At 46.4% G+C, this 5899-nt stretch overlaps 1 non-coding gene across 1 annotated transcript; it reads right to left on the reverse strand.

Annotated features, from left to right (window-relative positions):
• Window positions 1-4056: 4056 nt before the first annotated feature.
• On the reverse strand, window positions 4057-4191 carry LOC148092555 (U8 small nucleolar RNA). Its single transcript, XR_015714929.1, has one exon. It is a non-coding gene; the product is annotated as a U8 small nucleolar RNA (small nucleolar RNA).
• Window positions 4192-5899: the final 1708 nt, after the last annotated feature.

A 5899-nucleotide genomic window follows, 5' to 3' on the forward strand; every position in this document is an offset into this window, starting at 1 on the left:
AAAGAAGGCCTGGTCCTTTGGAGGATGTCAGTTTCAGGGAAGTTTTAAGGATTCAGACTGAACCAGCATCTCATGAGAACTTTGGTCTCCCAACCAATGCAACAGAAATATCCCCAGCAGGAGAGAAAAGACTGAGACATCCTTATGTCAACTCAAAATAGCTCTTGAGCACCAGTTATGTGCCTGGCAGTGTGGTCAAGGATTAAGGCATAAGATGACACAGGTCACGATCCAGCACACATTAAGTACCTGGCATTTATTGAATGAAGAATCAGCTGAAGAAGATGGCAGTGTGGACGGGAAAAATGAACAGAGAGGCACTGAGCTTGTAGAAACTAATTGGGAAACTTTGGAGGAGCTAATGACTAGCTACAGGGAGAAATGAAAGAAAAGGAAATTGAACTATGACTCCAAAGGTTTCAAATCCTGGGGCCTATACAACAGGAATACCATGGGTGCGAATAGGAGAACTGGAGGAAAGACGTCAAGAATAACTTAGCTTACAGGAATGCAGGACATTCGCGTGGAGAAGGGCACCCTGCTTCTCTTCATGCCTGGCTAGTCCGGATTCCCAGGGCAGCCCCAAGGGGAGGGTTCTGGAAGTCCAAGGTATAGAGCTATAGAAGCAGAAGTTCTCACAGTGGGGGGTTTCATTAAAGGTCTTTATTTCAACCACCCATATGATCCATTAATTTATGGTTTATGTTACCCAGATTTTCTTTATATGGTCCCCAAATCTCCCTCTCTGTAATAACTCAGTTAGATGACGTCATTTTCTGAGTTTTAGGTTTCCATCTTTTTTAATCTATTTGTATCTAAAACCACATGTTCTTCAGGTCTTTCCTCCTTCCCCCAATTTTGCCCAGCTTCCTTCAATGGTAATAGCTGTAGTTCATTGTTCATTCCATTTGTTTTCTTGAGACCCAGTCAATCTGCTCTTTCTCATTTAGGAGTGAGGAATCTGATGTCTGAAACAGGAAGCCATCTGTTCAAGCATAACCAGACTGTATCAGTTATTCACAAGTGACCGAAATGATCAGTTTTTCACAATTCTACTTTCCAATGTAGTCTCCACACACACACACACACACACACACACACACACAGAGTGCCCTGCAATGATGGTCAGAGTGGGCAGAATCATGGGGAAGACATGGGCACAGGATGGGGCAGTCACTGGACTGACCCAGTGACTCATCTCGGTGACCATTCACAAATCCAAGGGCAAAAGGAAGCCAGAGGAAGCACCCTGCTGAGGCACCTCACCTAAATATGCGCATGCCCAAGTGTGTCCTCAATCCCAACATTTTCGCACTGGGTTCTTTTAGACAAGTTGCCTAGTCTACTGCTTCCTTCAGCCATGGCCCACCTTTATTACGTTTGTCTTCATTTTCCTCTTACAACTGATATTTCCTTAATATGTTTGTTCAAATCAACTCACATTTTATTTAAATAAAGTTACTTCCTTAAAAACTTGATGTCACTGTTATGAGAAAGTCATTTTCACTTGCCACGTAAAAACGCGGTAACCATAAAAATAAATATGAAAACCAGTGAGAGTGCATTCTAGCTAACGCCGAAACTGAGCCCTGCTCTGTTGCAGGGAGGCTAGCAAGTGCCAACCAAGCGTGGCTCTGAAAGACCCATTAGCAGCAAACTGAGACACCCCCCCTTGACCCAGTCAGAGGTACTGGGAACAAATCCACCCTCTTAACAATGGACACCAGGTACAGTTCTTGTGACAACCCCAAAAGGCAGGCGTCAATCTTATCCCTTGAGAAACTGAGGCATGGAGAGGTTAAATAACTTGCCCAAGGTCATTTACCTAATAAATAGTGAAGGTGTGACTCTAAGCAGCATCCCTTCCTCTGATGTTATTAATGTGCCTCCATCACCTCAAATCCCCACCCTCAGCAACCACTGATCCAGGCCAGCTGAATCAGAAGGGGGACATTCAGCCCAAGTTCACACGCTTAGAATCAGGATCAGCATTCACTACGTGGTGACCTCAACATAAACACATCCTGCTCTCAAGGTCAATCTGTTTCATTACCTTCAACAAGTATTTCTTTTACAACTCACTCAACTTTTCACTTTCCAGGTGAACTCTCCCTATTGCCCTGCTTCTTGCTCAAATGACCTAGACCTTCTTAAAAGGAATGGGCATGCCCTGGCCAGCGTTCTCAGTGGTTAGAGTGTCGGCCCGTGCATCAGAGGGTCTCGAGTTCCATTCCTGTCAAGGGCACATATCTGGGTTGCAGGTTCAATCCCCAGTGGGGCACATTCAGGAGGCAACCAATCTGTGTGCCTCTCACATCGATGTTTCTGTTTCTCTCTCTCTCTCTCTCTCTTCCTCTCTCTTTCCCCTTCCCTCTCCCATCTACTCTCTAAAAATCAATGGAAAAAATATCTGGGGCTGAGAATTTTTTTAAAAAGGGAATGAGCACATTTCAAGATAATTGAACATTTAGCACTTAATTCTCAGTTTTACCATCTCCAGGCTTTGATCTTTAACACCTGGTTCCTGGAGGGAAGGAGGGGAAAGAACAAAAAAGACATCCCACCCAGGCCCCTGCAATTCTTTCAGGAAAAAATATGACGGAGGCAGGCAAGAAGGACACACTCAGCCTCCCCCAGCTGGAAACCTGATTAAAGGGTGGCAGCAATTCCAACAAATTTAGAATTATTGACTGACAGGTGCCTTTGGTAATTGCTAACGCCAGGGTTGGCGACCTAATAAACTCGTGTTTGAATTAGTTAATAGTTCAATTCCAAGAGGTTATGATTGCAAATCCCAGGACTGCTCGCTTAGCTCTAATTTGCAGCTCAGGACTGTCTGTGGAGTTGCCATTTACAGTCAATTTCCTCAGAGAGCGAGCGAGAGAGAAGAAAATGAAAAGAGAGAATATTTGAATATCAAGTGGGTGCTTTTAATGGCCTAGATTGGCCCCAGGAGAATCACAGTGAAGTTGACGGTACACAGCTGAGGCCACACGTCTCTCCCTTCGCAGTGGCACATCTGTTCTTTACAATCTAGTGGGTCACGAGGATGGAAAATGTATTAGCTGGTCCCCCCTCCCAACACACAACTCCGCGCTTCATCCCTCATCCCTCACCCTCGTGTCCCCACCCCACCTCCAGCTTGTCTCTGCCTCTCCTGGCTTGAAACCTGTTTGAACCTCTCAATTAATGCTCCTAAAGCCACCATGATCGTGTCCCTGTTTAAAGGATGGGCCAGACCCTGTTTCTGGCATAGCCCTGCCTGCCCAAATGGGGCCCAGAAAAGACTTGTTTATAGATGCCACATATCTAGCTTCGCTACCTGCTCAATTACTTACAGAAGGAGCCAGGTCTTTTGATGAGGCTACAGCCAGGCCACTCCCTGCCTGGACAAAATGTGTGCAAAAATGGGCTAAAATAAGAACGAAGCCAACAGAAAGGAAGGATTTGGAGTCATTCCCGGCATCGATGGCAATCTGTCCCGAGGAGCCTAGCCAGGAGAAGGTCCGCTCCTTTTTAGGCAAACAGCCCACAGTCCCCCCCCCCTTTTATAGCAGTGGGGTCCTAACCTTGGACACAAACACTGCAGAGCTCTCTACCTACTGCCTTACCCTTTCATAAACTGTTCTTCTAACTGAAGCAGAATGGAGTTTTCTTACTCTCTCCTAAGTTAGAATGATAAAGGGTCACCCCAAGGCTTTAAGGAGGTAAGAAAAAAGGTTCCAGGAGCTCTCCCTCCCCTCCCCTAAGAGGGCCTCCAAGGGACTGGTAAGCAGGAAGGCAGAGAACAGGTTCCCAAGTGCCTTTGGGCTCAGATTTTAGTCAAGGTAACACAGTGTAGTGGAACCAGAGTTCCTTGGTTCCATACCGGCTCAACCTCTTACTGGCTGGGCGATCTTGGGCAAGTTACTTGACTTCTGTGTCACAGTCCCCTCATTGGTCAAGGAATAAGAGTAGCTACCTCATTAAATTGTGAGGATTGAAGGGGCATATGCATGTAAAATGCTTAGAAGTGTGGCAAATAGAAAATGCTAGATAGAGACAGTACCTTCCCTGCTCTTTTATTTTCCAATCCAGGTGTTGCAAATCCTGATTACAGAGATGCTAATCACAAATCCTGCTAACTCCAATCATCATGGTCCAATCTGCCCCCCAAAAGGGGGAACAGGTAAGGATGATCCTGCCTGACGATACGCCTTCCTGCTCTTTAAACCTTAATGGACAGCTAAGGAATTCTGTCAGTAAGACCAAGGCCACTGTACATTTTGTCCCAATCACCTTGCAAATGGCAACACTATCTTCTTATAAACATCCAGAGACCAGCTCCCCTTTCTACACCAGCGGTAGAGACCTCTCCATCTTCCAGCATCATCTCTACTTCCTCTAACCCAACCTGCCCCTTTGGTTGGGGGCCCCCTACTCTCTGCTGTTACCAACCCTTGCTCCTCTCAGCCTCAAACCTCTGCTCCCCCTCCCTGCCCTGCAGGAATGCCTTTCACCCAACTCACTAAATCTAAATCCCTGAATTCCTATGACACTTGGGTATTTCCTTCTCTCTCGCTCTTCCCCTTAATGACTGCCCCCGGCTCAGTAAACAGAGAAAGCATCGCTATGTATTCCATGCTAATTGTCATCCGAGCTCTGTCAAAGAATGAGAACATGAAAGGAACAGGCACCGCGGTGGCTGTTGCACATATGCCCTCATTTATTCATTCATTCATTCATTCATTCATTCATTCATTCATTCATTCCAGCAACGCTCGTGCTTACATTCTATAGAGGGGACAGTGAGCACCAGTGTCACCTGGAGAACTTGTTAAAACACCAATTCCCAAGTCTGGCGTTGGCCCCATGAATTTGCGCTTCTGACAAGATCCCAGATGATTTGGATGCTGTTGATTCAAGACCGCACTTTGAGTAGCATGCCAAAAAGGCAGCCCTCGCTCAGTGGCTGGTTCACGATTCACAGTCATCTCCCAAGCAGTATTCACGCACATGCGCAGGCATCCCTGCTGCGTCGGGGCTTCTGCACGTGCTCTTTCCTCTGTGATATGCTTCAACCCTCCCCTGCAACCCCCTCCCTCCCTCCCCCCTTCCTGACATAGCTGGCCTGTCCTCATGAAACAGTCTCCCTACCCCAACACACATATACACACACATGAAATTCTCTATTTCTGCTCCCTACTTGTCTCTGTCAGAGAACTCTCAGAATTTGTGTTAGCATTTGTTTACTGGTCTCTCCCACCAGAACAGAAACTCCAGGACAGCAGGAACAATATCTATTTTATTCTTCTATGCATCCCCAATGCCCAGCACAGAGCCTGGAACACAACAGGTGCTCTACAAATATGCTGACCCATTAACTGATTCCTTTGACAAATATTTCATGAACACTAACACTGTGCTAAGCACTGTTCTGATGTTGGGGATACAACAGTGGACAAAATTAGCCAAAGTCTCTGGTCTTGGAGTGTACATTTCATGCAGGGAGACTGTCAATTATCAATGAACATAATAAGTAACTAATTGTTAATAAGCTATAAGGTGTTACGTGCTATAGAAAGCAGAGCAGGCTGAGGAGATCAGGAACAACAGGGGGGGGTGTCGTAAGCTGAGATTTTAGGACTTGAGGGTGTTTGCCATGTGGATGTCTTTGGAAAGATCTTTCCAGCCAGTGTCTAGTCCCATAGCAGTGCTGTCTGGTAGAACTTTCATTCTGATGGACATGTTCTACATGTGCTCTGTCCAATACAATAGTCACTAAGCATGTGTGGCCGGTGGAAACGGAACTGGCAGCACAGCCCTAGAGCATGAACATGTGGCGTGCAGACACCGTGGAGGGAGTAGGGGCAGGTAGGAGCGGATGAGCTCAGAAAGGTCAGGCAGGATCGGGTAGGAC

The sequence above is a fragment of the Miniopterus natalensis genome, chromosome 8 (assembly GCF_054644295.1).
Source record: "Miniopterus natalensis isolate mMinNat1 chromosome 8, mMinNat1.hap1, whole genome shotgun sequence".
Taxonomy (NCBI): Eukaryota; Metazoa; Chordata; class Mammalia; order Chiroptera; family Miniopteridae; genus Miniopterus; species Miniopterus natalensis.